Source organism: Saccopteryx bilineata, chromosome 3 (genome assembly GCF_036850765.1).
Source record: "Saccopteryx bilineata isolate mSacBil1 chromosome 3, mSacBil1_pri_phased_curated, whole genome shotgun sequence".
NCBI classification, from domain to species: Eukaryota; Metazoa; Chordata; class Mammalia; order Chiroptera; family Emballonuridae; genus Saccopteryx; species Saccopteryx bilineata.
This window is the reverse complement of record NC_089492.1, coordinates 215,898,505-215,922,227: the sequence shown is the minus strand read 5'-3', so window position 1 is coordinate 215,922,227 and position 23,723 is coordinate 215,898,505. Positions and strand designations below refer to the sequence as shown.

The 23,723-nt window shown below is 36.6% G+C and overlaps 1 protein-coding gene across 1 annotated transcript in view; it reads right to left on the bottom strand.

Moving 5' to 3' along the window:
- Positions 1-23,185: 23,185 nt before the first annotated feature.
- The window catches only part of TTLL7 (tubulin tyrosine ligase like 7), a 179,480-nt gene continuing 178,942 nt past the window's right edge, over positions 23,186-23,723 (bottom strand). Inside the window, exon 22 of the transcript XR_010730428.1 lies at positions 23,186-23,500. The gene's annotated coding sequence lies outside the window, so the exon portion shown is untranslated. The remainder of the gene's footprint in view (positions 23,501-23,723) is intronic.

The following is a 23,723-nucleotide window of genomic DNA, read 5'->3' as shown; positions in this document are numbered from 1 at the left end:
CTTGAGCATGAGATGGTAGATATGACCCCATATTTGCTGGCTTAAGCCTAAAGGCCGGTGGCTTGAAGCCCAAAGGTTATTGGCTTCAGCAAGGGGTCACTGACTTGGCTGTAGCCCCCCCATCTAGATGCATATGAGAAAGCAATCAATGAATAAGGTGCCGCAACAAAAAATTGATGCTTCTCATCTCTCTCCCTTTCTGTGTGTCTGTCCCTATCTGTCCCTCTCTCTCTCTGTCACAATAATAAATAAATAAATAAATAAATAAATAAATCACTCTTCACTTTTACCATCCCCTCATTTCCTCTCCACCAAATCAAGAGTCTTTTCAGAGAGGCACTCCAGTCAAGACTTTTAACCAGTTCTCTACAGTAGTCAAATAGAGCTCAGTAATCTGTGGGAAATTTTTGTGTGTGTGTGAAACAGAGACAGACAGACAGATACACAGGAAGAGAAAGAGATGAGGAGCATCAAATTACAGTTGCAGCACTTTCAGTTTTTCATTGATTACTTCTTATACATGCCTTGACAGAGAGGTTCCAGCCAATCCAGTAATCCCTTCCTCAAATCAGCGACCTTGGGCTCTGCAGGAGACATATCTATGATCCCATGCTCAAGCCGGTGACCTCATACTCAAGCTGGTGAGCCCATGTTCAAGCTAGATGAACCCACAATCAAGCCGGCGACCTGGGGTTTTGAGCCGGGGTCCTCAGCGCCACAGGTCAACACTCTATTCACTGCTCCACCACCTGGTCAGGCACCTTTGGGAAATTTTTAACATCAGAATATTATACTCAACCAAAATGAAAAACACATTATGTATCCCTTTGTACTTTAAATATGAGACTGAATAAAGTAGATGCTTAATGGCATGAAAGAAGACACAAAAGATATAAACAAAAGTTTGACAAAGACTTAAAATGGATATTTCATAAGCCCCTGGTGTGTTCACTGGTTACATTCATCTTTGGAAACCAAGACTCAGACTTTTCTGAGTCTTCCTTTTCTTTGAAAGACCTGCCCATAAGTTATTATAAGTTTAGAGAAATAACCTCAGGAAACAACCATTATGGTATTTAAAACCTTAAAGCAGGACCTCACATAGAAGACATGAAAATCTAACTTCTAAAGTATCATAGCCTTCTGCAGCTCATGTAGGTCAAATGCACTGAAATGAACTCGTGGTGCATGGTCTGGTAGCTTGCATTTGCATTAGGCACAGCTCACTGTGTGGGGAGGATTATCTAGGGAGGGTTTGATTGATCATTATTCCAGTTCTGCCTATGCCCTCAGGACCCACTTGAAGATGTTATATCTCAAGGTGACTATTTTATTGAAAAGAATAATATTAATTAATTAATGATCACATATAAATAATTGAAGGAGACTAATTGAGTGATAGTTCAGTTAAGCAGCTCCAACAATGTCACTAACAGTGTCAGCACAGCTGAGCAATTGATAAACAGTACCAGACAGCAAGGGCAAGAAAAGACCCTTTCAAATTAATCTTTCCATGTATTTCCTCATAATGAAAACTAACGAAAGTATTTTTTAAATGAAGATGTTATAGGAGATATAATCTTTAAAGCAGCAAGAGCTGTCTCTTTATCAATAAAACCTCAGAATAAAAAGATCTTTGGTAGTGTAAGATTGTTTCTAACATTATTGACAGGACAGGAAGATCATCATATTAGTAACAGGAAGAATTATCACACTGCAAAAAACAATCAATGAGAATGCAATTTTCAATGTTACAAATCTTTAAAATGAGATATATGATAATCATTTTTAAATACAACATATAATCAGAACCTATTGCAAAACCACATGATAAAAATGTTTTCAAAACAATACTAAGTCAAAAAATATTTTATTTAATAAAATAAAAACCTGACCTCTAGTACAGTGATTTTGAAGTTTCTCTATCATAAGAAATGAAAATAAGACTTCATCTCATTGATGGTTTCCAAAATGCACAAATCAATCTTTTTTTTTTTTTTTAATAAATTTTTATTAATGGTAATGGGATGACATTAATAAATCAGGGTACATATATTCAAAGAAAACATGTCTAGGTTATTTTGTCATCAAATTATGTTGCAAACCCCTTGCCCAAAGTCAGATTGTCCTCCGTCACCCTCCATCTAGTTCTCTGTGCCCCTCCCCCTCCCCCTAACTCTCTCCCTCCCTCCCTCCCATGTCCTCCCTCCCCCCCCACCCTTGGTAACCACCACACTCTTGTCCATGTCTCTTAGTCTCATTTTTATGTTCCACCAATGTATGGAATCATGTAGTTCTTGTTTTTTTCTGATTTGCTTATTTCACTCCTTATAATGTTATCAAGATCCCACCATTTTGCTGTAAATGATCTGATGTCATCATTTCTTATGGCTGAGTAGTATTCCATAGTGTATATGTGCCACATCTTCTTTATCCAGTCTTCTATTGAAGGGCTTTTTGGTTGTTTCCATGTCTTGGCCACTGTGAACAGTGCTGCAATGAACATGGGGCTACATGTGTCTTCACGTATCAATGTTTCTGAGGTTTTGGGGTATATACCCAGTAGAGGGATTGCTGGGTCATAAGGTAGTTCTATTTGCAGTTTTTTGAGGAACCACCATACTTTCCTCCATAATGGTTGTACTACTTTACAGTCCCACCAACAGTGAATGAGGGTTCCTTTTTCTCCACAGCCTCTCCAACATTTGCTATTACCCGTCTTGTTGATAATAGCTAATCTAACAGGAGTGAGGTGGTATCTCATTGTAGTTTTGATTTGCATTTCTCTAATAACTAATGAAGCTGAGCATCTTTTCATATATCTGTTGGCCATTTGTATCTCTTCCTGGGAGAAGTGTCTGTTCATGTCCTCTTCCCATTTTTTTATTGGATTGTTTGTTTGTTTGTTGTTGAGTTTTATGAGTTCTTTGTAAATTTTGGATATTAGGCCCTTATCTGAGCTGTCGTTTGAAAATATCAGTTCCCATATAGTTGGCTGTCTGTTTATTTTGATATCAGTTTCTCTTGCTGAGCAAAAACTTTTAATTCTGATGTAGTCCCATTCATTTATCTTTGCCTTCACTTCTCTTGCCATTGGAGTCAAGTTCATAAAATGTTCTTTAAAACCCAGGTCCATGATTTTAGTACCTATGTCTTCTTCTATGTACTTCATTGTTTCAGGTCTTATATTTAGGTCTTTGATCCATTTTGAATTAATTTTAGTACACGGGGACAGGCTGTAGTCGAGTTTCATTCTTTTGCATGTGGCTTTCCAGTTTTCCCAACACCATTTGTTGAAGAGGCTTTCTTTTCTCCATTGTGTGTTGTTGGCCCCTTTATCAAAGATTATTTGACCATATATATGTGGTTTTATTTCTGGGCTTTCTATTCTGTTCCATTGGTCTGAGTGTCTATTTTTTTTGCCAATACCATGCTGTTTTGATTATTGTGGCCCTATAATATAGTTTAAAGTCAGGTATTGTAATGCCCCCAGCTTCATTCTTTTTCCTTAGGATTGTTTTGGCTATTCGGGGTTTTTTATAGTTCCATATAAATCTGATGATTTTTTGTTCCATTTCTTTAAAAAATCTCATAGGGATTTTGATGGGAATTGCATTAAATTTGTATATTGCTTTGGGTAATATGGCCATTTTGATTATATTTATTCTTCCTATCCAAGAACAAGGAATATTTTTCCATCTCATTGTATCTTTTTCGATTTCCCTTAACAATGCTTTGTAATTTTCATTATATAGGTCCTTTACGTTCTTTGTTATGTTTATTCCTAGGTATTTTATTTTTTTTGTTGCAATCGTGAAGGGGATTATTTTTTTGAGTTCGTTTTCTAATATTTCATTGTTGGCATATAGAAAGGCTATGGACTTTTGTATGTTAATTTTGTATCCTGCGACCTTACTGTATTGGTTTATTGTTTCTAATAATCTTTTTGTGGAGTCCTTCGGGTTTTCGATGTATAGGATCATATCATCAGCAAAAAGTGATAGCTTTACTTCTTCTTTTCCGATATGGATGCCTTTTATTTCTTTGTCTTGTCTGATTGCTCTGGCCAGAACTTCTAGCACCACGTTGAATAAGAGTGGAGAGAGTGGACAACCCTGTCTTGTTCCTGATTTAAGGTAGAAAGTCCTCAGTTTTATGCCGTTTAATAGGATGTTGGCTGATGGTTTATCATATATGGCCTTTATCATGTTGAGATATTTTCCTTCTATACCCATTTTGTTGAGAGTCTTAAACATAAAATTGTGTTGTATTTTATCAAAAGCCTTTTCTGCATCTATTGATAAGATCATGTGGTTTTTGTTCTTTGTTTTGTTGATATGGTGTATTACGTTAACCGTTTTGCGTATGTTGAACCATCCTTGAGATTCTGGGATGAATCCCACTTGATCATGATGTATTATTTTTTTAATATGTTGTTGTATTCGGTTTGCCAGTATTTTGTTTAGTATTTTGGCATCTGTATTCATTAGAGATATTGGTCTGTAGTTTTCTTTCTTTGTGCCATCCTTGCCAGGTTTTGGTATGAGGGTTATGTTGGCCTCATAAAATGTGTTTGGAAGTATTGCTTCTTCTTCAATTTTTTGGAAGACTTTGAGTAGAATAGGAACCAAGTCTTCTTTGAATGTTTGATAGAATTCACTAGTATAACCGTCTGGGCCTGGACTTTTATTTTTGGGGAGATTTTTAATAGTTTTTTCTATTTCCTCCCTGCTGATTGGTCTGTTTAGGCTTTCTGCTTCTTCATGACTCAGTCTAGGAAGGTTGTATTGTTCTAGGAATTTATCCATTTCTTCTAGATTGTTGTATTTGGTGGCATATAATTTTTCATAGTATTCTACAATAATTCTTTGTATATCTATGATGTCTGTGGTGATCTCTCCTCTTTCATTTTGGATTTTATTTATTTGAGTCCTGTGTCTTTTTTCCTTGGTGAGTCTTGCCAAGGGTTTGTCAATTTTGTTGATCTTTTCAAAGAACCAGCTCCTTGTTTTATTGATTTTTTCTATAGTTTTTCTGTTCTCTATTTCATTTATTTCTGCTCTGATTTTTATTATCTCCTTTCTTCGGCTGGTGTTGGGTTGTCTTTGTTCTTCTTTTTCTAGTTCCTTAAGGTGTGAAGTTAAGTGGTTTACTTCGGCTCTCTCTTGTTTGTTCATATAGGCCTGAAGTGATATGAACTTTCCTCTTATTACTGCTTTTGCTGCATCCCAGAGATTCTGATATGTCGTATTTTCATTTTCATTTGTCTGTATATATCTTTTGATTTCTGCGCTTATTTCTTCTTTGACCCATTCATTTTTTAGAAGTATGTTGTTTAGTTTCCACATTTTTGTGGGTTTTTCCCCCTCTTTTTTGCAGTTGAATTCTAGTTTCAAGGCTTTATGATCAGAAAATATGCTTGGTACAATTTCAATTTTTCTAAATTTGCTGATATTGTCTTTGTGGCCCAACATATGGTCAATTCTTGAGAATGTTCCATGTACACTAGAGAAAAATGTATACTCTGTCGCTTTGGGATGAAGTGTCCTGTAGATGTCTATCATATCCAGGTGTTCTAGTATTTCGTTTAAGGCCACTATATCTTTATTGATTCTCTGTTTGGATGACCGATCTAGAGCCGTCAGCGGTGTATTGAGGTCTCCAAGTATGATTGTATTTTTGTTAGTTTTTGTTTTAAGGTCAATAAGTAGCTGTCTTATATATTTTGGTGCTCCTTGGTTTGGTGCATATATATTAAGGATTGTTATGTCTTCTTGATTCAACTTCCCCTTAATCATTATGAAATGACCATTTTTGTCTCTGAGTACTTTTTCTGTCTTGTAGTCAGCATTATTAGATATGAGTATTGCTACGCCTGCTTTTTTTTGGGTGTTGTTTGCTTGGAGTATTGTTTTCCAGCCTTTCACTTTGAATTTGTTTTTATCCTTGTTGCTTAGATGTGTTTCTTGTAGGCAGCATATAGTTGGATTTTCTTTTTTAATCCATTCTGCTACTCTGTGTCTTTTTATTGGTAAGTTTAATCCATTTACATTTAGTGTAATTATTGACACTTGTGGGTTCCCTACTGCCATTTTATAAATTGCTTTCTGTTAGATTTGTATCTAGTTTGATTCTTCTCTTTTGTTTTTCTATCATTTGTTTTTGTTTGTTTGTGTTCCATACTTCTTTCCTCTGTTGCTACCTTTTTTAAGTCAAGTGTTTTTGTGGTGGTTTTTTTAAGGGTGGTTACCATTAAGTAATGAAAAGGGTACCTACCATATTCATTGTAGTACCCTCTCTTATAAGTATTTCTGCACTTCATCATCCTTTGCTACTGTTAATCTCCATCCTCTCCCCCCTTTTTTTCCTTTGTTGTCACAGTTTAAGTTTGGTTTTATTGTGTTCTTGGTGGAGCTGTTACTTGTGGTGTTGTTTTCTTTTGTTCTTTGAATCTGGTTGGAAAACCCCCTTTAGTATTTCCTGGAGTGGGGGCTTTCTGTTGATAAATTCTCTCATCTTTTCTGTATTTGTGAATGTTTTTATATCTCCTTCATACTTGAAGGATAGCTTTGATGGGTATAGTATTCTTGGCTGAAAGTTGCTCTCTTTCAGGGCTTTAAATATTGGGGTCCACTCTCTTCTAGCTTGTAGAGTTTCTGCTGAGAAATCTGATGATAATCTAATAGGCCTTCCTTTATATGTTGTACTCTTCTTTTCCCTGGCTGCCTTGAGAATTTTTTCTTTGTCATTGGTTTGTGTCATCTTTATTATGATGTGCCTTGGAGTGGGTTTGTTGGGGTTAAGAAAACTTGGTGTTCTGTTTGCTTCTTGAATTTGAGGCTTTAGTTCCTTCCACAGGCTTGGGAAGTTCTCGTCTATTATTTGTTTGAATATGTTCTCCATTCCATTTTCTTTCTCTTCTCCCTCTGATATACCTATTATTCTGATGTTATTCTTTCTGATGGAGTCAGACAATTCCTGTAGGGCTTTCTCGTTTTTTATTATTTTTGAGTCTCTTTCTTCTTCTCTCTGTTGTGCCTCAAGTTGTTTGTCTTCTATTTCACTAATCCTATCTTCAATCTGGGCTGTTCTGTTAGCTAAGCTTGTTACCTCATTTTTCAGCTCGTGAATTGAGTTTTTCATTTCTGTTTGATTTGTTTTTATAGTTTCAATTTCCTTGGTAATATATTCTTTGTGTTCATTGAGTTGTTTTCTGATCTCCCTATATTGCCTTTCTGTGTTTTCTTGTATATCTCTGAGTATTTTTAAGATTTCTATTTTAAATTCTCTGTCATTTAGCTCCAAGGCTTCCAATATGTTAAGTCTTTTCTCCATAGATTTTTCCACATCTATTTGTGTTACCTCTCTTTCTTTTGTATCCATAATATTTGATTTCCTCTTTCTTATCGGCATCTGAGGGTGGTCTTATTGATAGCACTAATTAGAATTAATAAAGAGTAAAAAGTAAAAAAAAAAAAAAAAAGGTAAAACACCCCACAAAAAAAAACAGTAATAATTTATTATTTCCCCCTTTTTTTCCTCTCTTCTCTTTCCCTCCTCTCCCCTCCTCAGGGAAATATCGTGCCTATAATGGAGGGTCTGATTTGGGGTGAAGAGTTCAAGGGGCAAAAAAAAGGGAATAGGGACCTACTAAATGCAAAAAAAAAAAAAAAGGAAGAAAATCTTAGACAAGCATAAGATGATTTGCTTGTAAGTGATGGTCAACTAAGAGATATAATGAGAGGGATAAGAGGGAACCAGAAAAAAGGACCAAAAAAGAATAATAAAGAAGAAAAAATAAAAATCATAAGTAAAAATCTGTTGTATTAAGTGGAGCGAAGACTAAATACAATGGAGACCTTGGGTTGGGAGGACCCAAAATGCCACAAAAATAAACAAACAAGAAAAAAAAATAAAAACAAAAGCAAAAAAGAGAAATAAAGCCAAAAAAAAGCCTTGAGTCCCAAATTAACTAATTTGTTCGTGATTGAGGATTATATGGGAGGAAAGTAAAATGAGAAAAGAAAAAATGAATAGAAAGGAAAAAATAAGAAAAAGAGAAAAACGAAGGAAGAAATAAAAAAGGAAGAGAAAAAAACAAAATAAAGCAAGACAAAAAAAAAAAAACAAAAGAGGAGAGAGTGAGAGTTAAGTGTTTTGGAGTATAACCTTAAAGGAGGGTGAGGATAAAGAAGAAAAATAAAATGCAACACTCATGGGTAGTGTAGTTCAAGAAAGGGGAAGCATAAGATGGGCAGAGAATAGAAGGACCGAGGTGGAGGAAATAAAGGCAAAAAGATAGAAGAAACAAACAACAACAACAACAACAACAAATTAGTGGATCAAGTTGTAAAGTCTGTGGGTTTTTCTTGATTTTGAGAGGTTAACTTCTTCCTTTTTCTTTTCTCTCCCTCTTCCTGGTCTGCGACTCTGTACCCCAGGCTCTGCCCCTGTGTCACTCTTAGGTAGGGATTTGCAGTTGATGGGATTCTATAGCAATGTCATATAATTGGCTTTAGTCTTGCTGGAAGTAAAGGCTTGTTGGCGTTTGCAGGGTCCAACGATGAGAGAGTTTGCTTTCCTGGATTCTCTCTCCTAGTCCCCCCTTTCTGAATTAGCAGCCTGGTGATCCAGCTATAAGGCTGCAACTGCTTCTGCCTGGGGAGTAAGAGGCTCAAAGAGCTGGGAAATCCCCACTCTATCCCCACTCAGTGCAAGGCTTTGGGAAAGGCTCTGAGAGTCAGGGCCTCCAGTGTAATCAGGCGGGGGTGGGAGTCAATTGTTGTCAAGGTGACTGTTCAGCGCCTATCATTTAGTTGGACCTCTCAACCCAGGCTTTCCACACTTTGTAGCCTGTTTTTGCAGGGAAGAAGAGGCACTAGTCTCTGCTTACGACTAGTGTAGTATAGACCTTATTATCTGCCAAGTCCTTCTTGTTAGCGTTTATCCCTGAATATGGAGGCTCTATCAATCAGAAGTTGCCCCCGCCCCTTTAGCGAGAGGCACTAAAAAACATCACGCCTCTTGTCTTGGATCGCTGAACTGAGAGAGATCTTATCAATTAGAACCGAGGGTGCGCAGATTTTATGGGTTAAGCTAATTTCAGTAATTGGGTCGCATCTGTGCTTCCGAAGGTATTTTAGGCTGCCTGCGCGTGCCCCTCCCCCAACGCTTGATTGTTAGCTTGAATGGCTGGGTGAGGTGCCCCGCCCACGGAGAGAATCTCCCAAGCCTCTCCCACTCGCCCCGCCGCTGGCGGCTGGACCGCACCAGGCACAGGATAATGGAGCCCCCTGGGTATGCGGGCCAGCAGGGCACCCTGGGTGCATGGAATGCCCAAGGCACGCGTGCGAATGGGGCGCTCCGGGCACCGGTGGCCGGCGACCCCCACTCGCAGTGTGCGGGCCGCTGGGAACGTCAGCGGTGCTCAACCAGACCAGGCGCGCGCGCGCGGCTGCTTGCGGCGGCCGCTCGCGGCGGCTCGCCGTTCCCAAGTATATGGGCTGACTCACCACAGGCGCACTTCCTTGCGGTTTGAAAGAACGTCCCTGTGGTAGATTCCTCCACACCCTCGTCTCTCAGATTCAAGTGATAACAGTCCTTTCGCTATCAGTTTGTGTGGAACTCCGGAATGCTCCGAGGATAAATTTTTCTGTTTCTAGTTGATAAATTTGTTGTGATTTAGGGGAGAGCTGTCGGACGCGCTGCTCACGGCGCCATTTCCGTGATGTCACTCTCCACAAATCAATCTTTATAACCACCCTATCACTACTGTTATCTCCATTTTACAGATAAGGAAAATGAGAAAAATATATTTAAAAATTTATCCAAGGTCAGACCATTAGAAGAAGTGGACTTGGGATTCAACCCCCAACAGTGTAGCTTGTGAGTTCAGGCTCTAAGCAACTATATTACACACCTCTCATCATCTGGGGTAAATGAAAATCCAGTTCTTTCCAAAGAGAACATTTATCTTGAGCTGGGTTATTTTTGCCTCTGTCTACTTGATGCTCCTCTTTATAGTCCTCAATATTAGACATGCAATTCTGCTTTCTATCAAGCAAATTATCCATTATACATGATGCTTATAAGGGCCATTTCAGAGATAGAGCCTCATTTTATCTAGAGGTGTTTCATGCTAATAGTAATAGAACATTTTATACAATTACTTACATATACCTCAGTTATAAAACCTTTGTACATTCTGTTATAATTATTTGTTTAGATGACATTTTCCTGTACTAGAAATTGAGCTTGTAAAAAATGAGGATATTTTACTAATAATTTGTTTCTCTAGTATCTAGTATAGTTGTTAACACATAGCCAATACCCAGTACGTGTTTGTCAACATGAAATTATGTCGTAGCCAAGGAAGGCAGGCTTGACAGAAACAACAATGTCCCTTTTTATACTACAAAAAATTTTTCATGACAATGAAAATATTTTAAACAATCTCAAATTATCTACTTCATTCCTGATACAAAACAGATAAAGAAATCTGAAGGATTCTCCCTCAGATCAGCCCCCTGAATCTGAGTTAACTGCAACCCCACTTAAATTTAGGCCCTCATCCTAACCTGCCTACACTGCAGTCCCAGGGTTTTAACTACTTTATGGCCACCAACCACTCCCAGCCCCAGTTCCTCCCTCTTCAATAAAGCCAACACAACCAACTCTGTAAAATGCAGACTCCATCTTCTCACTACCTGATATTGAAAATGTTCATTGATTTCATTGTGTAAGGGTAAAACCCAAACTCTTAAGCATGGCACCTAAGGACTTGGCAATTTGGCCCTAACCAACCCCCAAACCCGGGTGAGCAGTGCTGTTTCTCTGTTCCCTGGGCCCGATATTCCTTGTATCTGGAACCCTCTTTATTGCTGTGGAAATTTTGCTCACATATCAAGACCCAATTCAACTACTCTCTTGTGACACTCTCCCTAGTTTTTCTACGCAGGATACTCCTTCTTGATTCTGCTGTGCTCCCAGAAACCCCTTGCCACTCCATTGTACAACCTGTCTGCATTAGTATTATATAGTAGTGTTCATGAATCCCCCTACCTAAAATATGACCATTTTGTACCCCCAAACACAATTTAGCAGTGCTTGGCAGACCTAGTGGTTTTTGTAGTGCTAATCTATTAAAACCTGCTGAGCAAAACCAGGTATAGCCAGTTAAAAACTTCCAATTAGGATTTTTCTCTACACCTTGTTTCAGAAAAAGACACATGCATGTTTACACTTGCCATTTTCTAAGAACAAATACTTAAAAGACTGTTCCTTACAGATTGCTTAATTGTCCTGACATCTACTCAAAGATTTCAATGGTTAGATTAGAAGAACATTTTTGTGACTCCAACCACTACATCGTTCCCTTGTCTAGAACTGATGTTACAAGAGGAATGAGATAGACAATGAGGCCAGAAAATGTGTGATGAACTTGGAACATGCCCCAGAACACTATATGGGTTTTGGGAGTGCTCAATCCTAAAATGTATTGACAGAGCTGTGTTTCTCTGGGGATGGCAGAGAAAGGCATTATGTGTATATAAAAGTAAGAACAATAAACATTTATTGGGGGTACTTGCCAGGCTATCCCAATTAATTCCATTACACCACTACAGGAAACTGAGGCTCAGTCACTTTCCCCTGAGGCTCTGGGGATTGAAAGTCAGGTCATCCGGCATCCAAGGGCCAGTCTCTGAACCACTATCTATATTGGGAATAACAAAATCTAGGAGTTTTGTTTGATTTTTATCTAAGACTCCTGGCTGTATAAATACATTTTAACTTAGTGATCTTGAGACTGAATTTAGTAGGTGCACAGAAGGTTTTTATTGCAATAGATGACCACCTTTATTCTTAAAGAACCAAACCCCAATGATACTCACCAGACTTAGAATCACTAAGGAGTTTTCTGATCACTAGTGAAATATTTTTATATATGAGGGAATTATAATACTTTTATTACAGAGACTGGTGATTCTTATTTTTCTCACAATAAAGTTCTCATGTAGTGTAGACAAAGATGGTATTTATTTTCAGGATACAATCACCCTGTCCCTCCTGACTAGTTCATAGAAGAACTAGGGTTGGAACCCCCACCCTGTGCTTCCGGTTCCAGTATATTTTCTATTACATTAGAAAAGTAAACAGTAAAATGGATGAAAGGTAATAAACTAACGTAAATAATAGAGACAATCCTTGTAAGGAGCTTTATTTCTCCAAAATCATGAGATTACTTGGCAAGGTGTGAATGTTACTATGGAGTCTTTGAGAAATCTCTATTTCTCATATAATAATTGAGTACTTAGGTCAGATCTACAAACTGCTGGGGAAATTTCTAGCGTGTGTAGAAAGAAGCAAGATCAATATTAGAACACTTCAAGTCTAGAAGTGGGCTTCTCATGGTTAACGAGGACATACATTTACAAGAGAGTCTGAGAAGCTATGGAATGTAGAGGAGTTGCAATATGCTAATTACCCCCAGCTCAACGAAACAGGACACTACGACGGTCAGCCAAATTGCTGAAAAATAAAATATTAGACCAAAAGTGTAAATAATAATGCAAAAGTGGAATCTGCCTTTGTTCTTTCTAGACATTTATGATAAGAACCCAATGTTTTAGTTAAAACAATCAAAATAGGCAATGATCAGTTAGTATTTTTAGTAAGAGTAATGAGGCAATCTGAGAAAAGTAGAACTGAATGAAATCAGTGTAGAAACTCAGAAATGGTCAGGAAAAGAAATTAAAAAGCAAAAAAAAAGAAAGAAAAAAAAGGAAATCATTGACTGAGATAACTCAGCCTAACATATGCAATCAAACTAATTTCTGAGGAATCTAATTATGCTGTATTTGTAGCAAATGTTTTATGGTAACACATCTAGTGCCTACTTTAGGAAGAGTTAAAAATATAATGAAATTAGCTAAATTTGTTTATATATTTTTTTAAATACCTATCATTTCTTCCCCAAATTTGAGTTTTCCTTTGTACTTTTCACATTATGATGTAGAACATTTACTGAACAAATACCAATTTCAGCTAAAATGATATTACGTGTTGATGATCTACCTACTTTTAGCCTAAGGACTAAGTAGTTTTCTGAATTCACATTTTCATCATTTTAATGAAATTGAGGTAATATGCTGAAATGGTATTTTCTTAGATTGTATTAAGGTTTTTATACTCTGATTTTTCACATACACTGTGTCACATATTTTCCCCTAAATCAAATATATTACAAACATGCATATATAGTATATTATTTTTACTGCTAACAGCATACAGTAGGTTTAAAAATAAATTTTATTATGTTTCTTGACCTTTTAAAAATTATTTTAACATTAGCAATAGCATAATGGAACAGCTTGTCTAAATCTACATAGTTTTGTTATACTTGAAAGTTTCTGACACAGCAGTATCAATTTAGTACTTAAAGGGTTTGTGACCATTTGCACATCCTGTTTTTAGTACATGATATGGAATTAGCTTATTTTCACCATGTTTCTATTATTAATCAACTATTGAAGGCTGCCTTACTATAAAGTCATCAGAATGGTGTCATTTCTACACAGCAGTAAAGATACAGCTTTCTAAGCCAAAATGTCAGTATTTTTGATAACTATATAGAATAGTTTAGTTTAGGCCAGGGGTCTCAAACTCGCGGCCCGCAGGCCGCATGCAGCCCGCCGAACAATTTTGTGCGGCCCGCTTACTTAATTTTATCCAAAATATTTTGAACTTCGTGGATTAGTCTGCGGGCTGCACAAGATTGTTCGGTGGGCCGCATGCGGCCCGCGGGCCGTGAGTTTGAGACCCCTAGTTTAGGCCATTATAGTGCCATTCAGTAAGTAACTCCCTAAATATTCTAAATAGTAATCTATTTGGTATATTTTTTAAGAAGAAGATTAATTTGGCAATATTTCATGTGGGACAGAACAGACTGAGTGTGATGAAACTTCTTAAGACACCCAAATTATCTAACATATTTCTTTAAAAAATCTTAGATATGGAAAGAAAGTTTGACTGAAACTACCAACAAAATGAAAAGACAACCCACTGTATAGAAGATACTCACCAATACATCTGACAAGGGGTTAATAACCAAAATTTATAAAGAATTTATAAAACTCAACACCAGGAAGACAAACAATCTCCCCAAAAATGGGCAAAAGACCAGAACAGACACTTCTCCAAAGAGAACATACAGCCTGACCAGGCAGTGGCACAGTGGATAGAGCGTCGAACTGGGACTTGAAAGGCCCAGGTGTGAAACCTCGAGGTTGACGGCTTGAGTGTGGACTCACCACCTTGAGCGAGGGGTCACTGGCTTGAGCCCAATGATCACTGGCTTGAAACCCAAGGTCACTGGCTTGAGCAAGGAGTCACTTGCTCTGCTGTAGCCCCCAGTCAAGGCACATATGAGAAATTAATCACTGAACAACTAAGGAGCTGCAACAAAGATTTGATGCTTTTCATTTCTCTCCCTTCCTGCTGTCTGTCCTTATCTGTCCCTCTCTCTAACTCTCTATCAAAAAAAAAAAAAAGAGAACATACAGATAACCAATAGGCATATGAAAACATGCTCTACATCACTAATAAAAGAGATGCAAATTAAAACCACAATGAGATATCACCTCATACCTGTCAAAATGGCGCTCATCAACAAAACATACAACAAGTGCTAGTAAGGACATGGAAAAGGGAACCCTGTGCACTGCTGGTGGGAATGCAGACTCGTGCTGCCACTGTGGAAAGCTGAATGAAGTTTCCTCAAATTAAAAATGGATCTGCCGGTGTGATGTCACGGAAATGGCGCCGTGAGCAGCGCGTCCGACAGCTCTCCCCTAAATCACAACAAATTTATCAACTAGAAACAGAAAAATTTATCCTCGGAGCATTCCGGAGTTCCACACAAACTGAAAGCAAAAGGACTGTTATCACTTGAATCTGAGAGACGAGGGTGTGGAGGAAGCTACCACAGCAGCGACGCTCATTCAAGCCGCGAGGGAGTGCGCCTGCGTTAATTTGGGACTCAAGGCTTTCTTTTGGCTTTATTTCTCTTTTTTGCTTTTGTTTTTATTTTTTTTTCTTGTTTGTTTATTTTTGTGGCATTTTGGGTCCTCCCAACCCAAGGTCTCCATTGTATTTAGTCTTCGCTCCACTTAATACAACAGATTTTTACTTATTATTTTTATTTTTTCTTCTTTATTATTCTTTTTTGGTCCTTTTTTCTGATTCCCTCTTATCCCTCTCATTATATCTCTTAGTTGACCATCACTTACAAGCAAATCATCTTATGCTTGTCTAAGATTTTCTTCCTTTTTTTTTTTTTTTTTTGCATTTAGTAGGTCCCTACTCCCTTTTTTTTGCCCCTTGAACTCTTCACCCCAAATCAGGCCCTCCATTATAGGCATGATATTTCCCTGAGGAGGGGAGAGGAGGGAAAGAGAAGAGAGAAAAAAAGGGGGAAATAATAAATTATTACTGTTTTTTTGTGGGGGGTGTTTTACCTTTTTTTTTTTTTTTTTACTCTTTATTAATTCTAATTAGTGCTATCAATAAGACCACCCTCAGATGCCGATAAGAAAGAGGAAATCGAATACTATGGATACAAAAGAAAGAGAGGTAACACAAATAGATGTGGAAAAATCTATGGAGAAAAGACTTAACATATTGGAAGCCTTGGAGCTAAATGACAGAGAATTTAAAATAGAAATCTTAAAAATACTCAGAGATATACAAGAAAACACAGAAAGGCAATATAGGGAGATCAGAAAACAACTCAATGAACACAAAGAATATATTACCAAGGAAATTGAAACTATAAAAACAAATCAAACAGAAATGAAAAACTCAATTCACGAGCTGAAAAATGAGGTAACAAGCTTAGCTAACAGAACAGCCCAGATTGAAGATAGGATTAGTGAAATAGAAGACAAACAACTTGAGGCACAACAGAGAGAAGAAGAAAGAGACTCAAAAATAATAAAAAATGAGAAAGCCCTACAGGAATTGTCTGACTCCATCAGAAAGAATAACATCAGAATAATAGGTATATCAGAGGGAGAAGAGAAAGAAAATGGAATGGAGAATATACTCAAACAAATAATAGACGAGAACTTCCCAAGCCTGTGGAAGGAACTAAAGCCTCAAATTCAAGAAGCAAACAGAACACCAAGTTTTCTTAACCCCAACAAACCCACTCCAAGGCACATCATAATAAAGATGACACAAACCAATGACAAAGAAAAAATTCTCAAGGCAGCCAGGGAAAAGAAGAGTACAACATATAAAGGAAGGCCTATTAGATTATCATCAGATTTCTCAGCAGAAACTCTACAAGCTAGAAGAGAGTGGACCCCAATATTTAAAGCCCTGAAAGAGAGCAACTTTCAGCCAAGAATACTATACCCATCAAAGCTATCCTTCAAGTATGAAGGAGATATAAAAACATTCACAAATACAGAAAAGATGAGAGAATTTATCAACAGAAAGCCCCCACTCCAGGAAATACTAAAGGGGGTTTTCCAACCAGATTCAAAGAACAAAAGAAAACAACACCACAAGTAACAGCTCCACCAAGAACACAATAAAACCAAACTTAAACTGTGACAACAAAGGAAAAAAAGGGGGGAGAGGATGGAGATTAACAGTAGCAAAGGATGATGAAGTGCAGAAATACTTATAAGAGAGGGTACTACAATGAATATGGTAGGTACCCTTTTCATTACTTAATGGTAACCACCCTTAAAAAAACCACCACAAAAACACTTGACTTAAAAAAGGTAGCAACAGAGGAAAGAAGTATGGAACACAAACAAACAAAAACAAATGATAGAAAAACAAAAGAGAAGAATCAAACTAGATACAAATCTAACAGAAAGCAATTTATAAAATGGCAGTAGGGAACCCACAAGTGTCAATAATTACACTAAATGTAAATGGATTAAACTTACCAATAAAAAGACACAGAGTAGCAGAATGGATTAAAAAAGAAAATCCAACTATATGCTGCCTACAAGAAACACATCTAAGCAACAAGGATAAAAACAAATTCAAAGTGAAAGGCTGGAAAACAATACTCCAAGCAAACAACACCCAAAAAAAAGCAGGCGTAGCAATACTCATATCTAATAATGCTGACTACAAGACAGAAAAAGTACTCAGAGACAAAAATGGTCATTTCATAATGATTAAGGGGAAGTTGAATCAAGAAGACATAACAATCCTTAATATATATGCACCAAACCAAGGAGCACCAAAATATATAAGACAGCTACTTATTGACCTTAAAACAAAAACTAACAAAAATACAATCATACTTGGAGACCTCAATACACCGCTGACGGCTCTAGATCGGTCATCCAAACAGAGAATCAATAAAGATATAGTGGCCTTAAACGAAATACTAGAACACCTGGATATGATAGACATCTACAGGACACTTCATCCCAAAGCGACAGAGTATACATTTTTCTCTAGTGTACATGGAACATTCTCAAGAATTGACCATATGTTGGGCCACAAAGACAATATCAGCAAATTTAGAAAAATTGAAATTGTACCAAGCATATTTTCTGATCATAAAGCCTTGAAACTAGAATTCAACTGCAAAAAAGAGGGGGAAAAACCCACAAAAATGTGGAAACTAAACAACATACTTCTAAAAAATGAATGGGTCAAAGAAGAAATAAGCGCAGAAATCAAAAGATATATACAGACAAATGAAAATGAAAATACGACATATCAGAATCTCTGGGATGCAGCAAAAGCAGTAATAAGAGGAAAGTTCATATCACTTCAGGCCTATATGAACAAACAAGAGAGAGCCGAAGTAAACCACTTAACTTCACACCTTAAGGAACTAGAAAAAGAAGAACAAAGACAACCCAACACCAGCCGAAGAAAGGAGATAATAAAAATCAGAGCAGAAATAAATGAAATAGAGAACAGAAAAACTATAGAAAAAATCAATAAAACAAGGAGCTGGTTCTTTGAAAAGATCAACAAAATTGACAAACCCTTGGCAAGACTCACCAAGGAAAAAAGACACAGGACTCAAATAAATAAAATCCAAAATGAAAGAGGAGAGATCACCACAGACATCATAGATATACAAAGAATTATTGTAGAATACTATGAAAAATTATATGCCACCAAATACAACAATCTAGAAGAAATGGATAAATTCCTAGAACAATACAACCTTCCTAGACTGAGTCATGAAGAAGCAGAAAGCCTAAACAGACCAATCAGCAGGGAGGAAATAGAAAAAACTATTAAAAATCTCCCCAAAAATAAAAGTCCAGGCCCAGACGGTTATACTAGTGAATTCTATCAAACATTCAAAGAAGACTTGGTTCCTATTCTACTCAAAGTCTTCCAAAAAATTGAAGAAGAAGCAATACTTCCAAACACATTTTATGAGGCCAACATAACCCTCATACCAAAACCTGGCAAGGATGGCACAAAGAAAGAAAACTACAGACCAATATCTCTAATGAATACAGATGCCAAAATACTAAACAAAATACTGGCAAACCGAATACAACAACATATTAAAAAAATAATACATCATGATCAAGTGGGATTCATCCCAGAATCTCAAGGATGGTTCAACATACGCAAAACGGTTAACGTAATACACCATATCAACAAAACAAAGAACAAAAACCACATGATCTTATCAATAGATGCAGAAAAGGCTTTTGATAAAATACAACACAATTTTATGTTTAAGACTCTCAACAAAATGGGTATAGAAGGAAAATATCTCAACATGATAAAGGCCATATATGATAAACCATCAGCCAACATCCTATTAAACGGCATAAAACTGAGGACTTTCTACCTTAAATCAGGAACAAGACAGGGTTGTCCACTCTCTCCACTCTTATTCAACGTGGTGCTAGAAGTTCTGGCCAGAGCAATCAGACAAGACAAAGAAATAAAAGGCATCCATATCGGAAAAGAAGAAGTAAAGCTATCACTTTTTGCTGATGATATGATCCTATACATCGAAAACCCGAAGGACTCCACAAAAAGATTATTAGAAACAATAAACCAATACAGTAAGGTCGCAGGATACAAAATTAACATACAAAAGTCCATAGCCTTTCTATATGCCAACAATGAAATATTAGAAAACGAACTCAAAAAAATAATCCCCTTCACGATTGCAACAAAAAAAATAAAATACCTAGGAATAAACATAACAAAGAACGTAAAGGACCTATATAATGAAAATTACAAAGCATTGTTAAGGGAAATCAAAAAAGATACAATGAGATGGAAAAATATTCCTTGTTCTTGGATAGGAAGAATAAATATAATCAAAATGGCCATATTACCCAAAGCAATATACAAATTTAATGCAATTCCCATCAAAATCCCTATGAGATTTTTTAAAGAAATGGAACAAAAAATCATCAGATTTATATGGAACTATAAAAAACCCCGAATAGCCAAAACAATCCTAAGGAAAAAGAATGAAGCTGGGGGCATTACAATACCTGACTTTAAACTATATTATAGGGCCACAATAATCAAAACAGCATGGTATTGGCAAAAAAAATAGACACTCAGACCAATGGAACAGAATAGAAAGCCCAGAAATAAAACCACATATATATGGTCAAATAATCTTTGATAAAGGGGCCAACAACACACAATGGAGAAAAGAAAGCCTCTTCAACAAATGGTGTTGGGAAAACTGGAAAGCCACATGCAAAAGAATGAAACTCGACTACAGCCTGTCCCCGTGTACTAAAATTAATTCAAAATGGATCAAAGACCTAAATATAAGACCTGAAACAATGAAGTACATAGAAGAAGACATAGGTACTAAAATCATGGACCTGGGTTTTAAAGAACATTTTATGAACTTGACTCCAATGGCAAGAGAAGTGAAGGCAAAGATAAATGAATGGGACTACATCAGAATTAAAAGTTTTTGCTCAGCAAGAGAAACTGATATCAAAATAAACAGACAGCCAACTATATGGGAACTGATATTTTCAAACGACAGCTCAGATAAGGGCCTAATATCCAAAATTTACAAAGAACTCATAAAACTCAACAACAAACAAACAAACAATCCAATAAAAAAATGGGAAGAGGACATGAACAGACACTTCTCCCAGGAAGAGATACAAATGGCCAACAGATATATGAAAAGATGCTCAGCTTCATTAGTTATTAGAGAAATGCAAATCAAAACTACAATGAGATACCACCTCACTCCTGTTAGATTAGCTATTATCAACAAGACGGGTAATAGCAAATGTTGGAGAGGCTGTGGAGAAAAAGGAACCCTCATTCACTGTTGGTGGGACTGTAAAGTAGTACAACCATTATGGAGGAAAGTATGGTGGTTCCTCAAAAAACTGCAAATAGAACTACCTTATGACCCAGCAATCCCTCTACTGGGTATATACCCCAAAACCTCAGAAACATTGATACGTGAAGACACATGTAGCCCCATGTTCATTGCAGCACTGTTCACAGTGGCCAAGACATGGAAACAACCAAAAAGCCCTTCAATAGAAGACTGGATAAAGAAGATGTGGCACATATACACTATGGAATACTACTCAGCCATAAGAAATGATGACATCAGATCATTTACAGCAAAATGGTGGGATCTTGATAACATTATAAGGAGTGAAATAAGCAAATCAGAAAAAAACAAGAACTACATGATTCCATATATTGGTGGAACATAAAAATGAGACTAAGAGACATGGACAAGAGTGTGGTGGTTACCAAGGGTGGGGGGGGGAGGGAGGACATGGGAGGGAGGGAGGGAGAGAGTTAGGGGGAGGGGGAGGGGCACAGAGAACTAGATGGAGGGTGACGGAGGACAATCTGACTTTGGGCGAGGGGTTTGCAACATAATTTGATGACAAAATAACCTAGACATGTTTTCTTTGAATATATGTACCCTGATTTATTAATGTCACCCCATTACCATTAATAAAAATTTATTAAAAAAAAAAAAAAAAAAAACTTATTCTGACTCTACAAAGGGAAAAAAAAAAAAAATGGATCTGCCTTTTGACCCAGTGATCCCACTTCTGGCAATATACCCTAAGAATCTCTAAACACTAATTCAAAAGAAAATTTGTACCCCCACCCGTGTTCATTGCAGCATTATTTACAATAGCCAAGATCTGGACACAGCCCAAGTGCCCATCAGTGGATGAGTGGATAAAAATGCTATGGTACAGTTACACCATGAACTACTATACAGACACAAAAATTAAGAAAATCTTACCTTTTGCGACAGCATAGATAGACCTGGAGATTACTATGATAAGTGGAATAAGTCAGACAGAGAAAGACAAATACCAAATGATCTCACTTATATGTAAAATCTAAACACAATAAAGTGACAAAATAGAAACAAAGGCATGGAACACAGGGACAGCTATCAGAGGGGAGGGAGGTAATGGGACTGGACGAAAGGTGAAGGAATGAACCAAAAAACATACGCACCACATAGACACAGACAACAGGGTGGCAATAGCCAGAGGGAAAGGGGGAGGTGGAGGCAGGGGTAAGAAAGCAAAGGGAGAAAAAAGGGGCATGGAAGGAGATCTTGCGTGAGGCAAGGGAGTGCCGATGCAGTGTGTAGATGATGTTCTATTGGGTCATACACTTGAAACCTGTATGGTTCAGTGAACCATGTCACTCTAATAAATTAAAAATAATTTTTTAAAAATGTTTGCCTCTCATAAATAATACAACAAACTTTTCATAAATTCCAGCTTTGAAATAAATTTGTTGAGAATTAACAGATCTTTTTGTTTGTATGAGATGATACTTTCAGATGGCCAACAAATGTTTCTAGATATAGTGTGTGATATACAAAGCTTCTATCATACACTGATGGGTGGTGTTAGATTTTCATTAGAGACAGCCTTTTACCATGGTAGGCCCTATAAATCATTAATATTTTTTATAAGGGCTTGGACAATATTCAGACCACCCACTGGTGTATACGCAAATAATTAAAGAAATGCCTTAATTCCATTATTAGAGAATGAACTGGTTTAGTTTGGTGTTTTCTAAAGTTTGGTGAATAAAAGACTAGCCCTGGGAGATGAATGTCAATAGAAGCTGAAATGAGTTTAGAAGTTGATGCACACCGTATTTCCTTGCTGGAGACTCCACTCTCAGAGGTCCAGAAGCAGAGAAATACATTCCAATTTTTATACCCAACGTTTTCCAAATTTACCTGACCATGCAGACGGGCATAGTTGTCACCATATTGTACATAGACATGAGTAATCATTAAGAGATAACACTCTCCAAATTAAAGATCTATTACTTTCTACCAAAAAAGCGCTAAATATTGTTTTAAAGCACTATGTAAAGTTTTCTAACATTTGAGATTATTTGGGGATGATTTATTTTATAATTTAAAATTTTACTGTCACTTGAGTTAAATTTATATATGTATGTGTCTATATATTTCAAAATCTTACAAATTATTCAATAAAATAGGGACATAGCAAACTACCCACACTGGCTTGACCTTTATCTGTGACTGAAAAAAAATTGAAATTTTAACTGAGCTTTCATATAATATTTTTACTTTATAAAAATAGTAACAGAAATTTAAAATACATGCATTCAAGTTCCTAGCACATGAGAGGATTTCTTTGCAAAGTGCTTTCTTTCTTCAAAGGAAAATATAATTTCTTTGTATATAAGCATCTTAAAGAACAATGGTATGAACGGTGACAAGACTAGGATATGCTTCTTGTATGATGTTTTTAACAAAATTAAAATGATAAATTCCCTCCAAACTGAACTTTATAGCTGAGATGCTGACATAATCCTATTCAGGTTAACAATATTGTTGTAATCAATGATGCTAGAAAGATATAAAAGTGTCATTTCTAAATTTTAGAAAAGTGTGCCTTCTGGCTAACTAAGGAATTGACACCATTTTGTTTACTCGACCTGACTTTAATAGCAGGTAAATTATCCCCATAGTATCATTGCTGTCTGTACAGCAAAAGAAAATTACTGTGAAAATATATTTCATCACCCTGAACGCTTAATGGAGAGCCAATCTTTTACCACTAAAGACAGGTGTGTGTCTGTGTGTGTGTAAAACAGAAATGAACATTTGATGACATACTGTAGGTTTCTTATATTAAACATTTTTTATTATAGTAACATATCTGAGTAACTGAAATAGCTTCACCATACAGATATCACATGCTAAAGCATGACAATGCCGTACGAATTGCACATTGTGTTGACGTTTCAAGCATATATTCTGTAACAACACTTGCATTCATATAAAGGTAGTAAAGTACATGAGGATAATTTGAGTCATGATTCATGGCAGCAAATGCATTGCTTTTGAGTTAATCTTCAAACCCAGAATCTTCAGCAAATCTATTAATATCCGATGCTGTAGCAAGTATAGTAGTTACTGTATGAACCGACCAGCTCAAGACCAAGAACTGTCGTTGTTAGCCTTTGAAAGAGAAATATCAGCATTATCTGATTACTTTTGTAAGGTAAGTCTTCTTACTAATTTAGAAAACATTAGTCTATTGAATTATGATTTTACTAATAGTTTTCAAGTTATTAGGTGGGAAAAATAAAAGCTTTATGTAGCAATTTTTTTATAACAAACCTGGCTAATGCAGAATGTGTTACCGGAATAGTTTTCCTTCAATAAACTATATATTCATTTA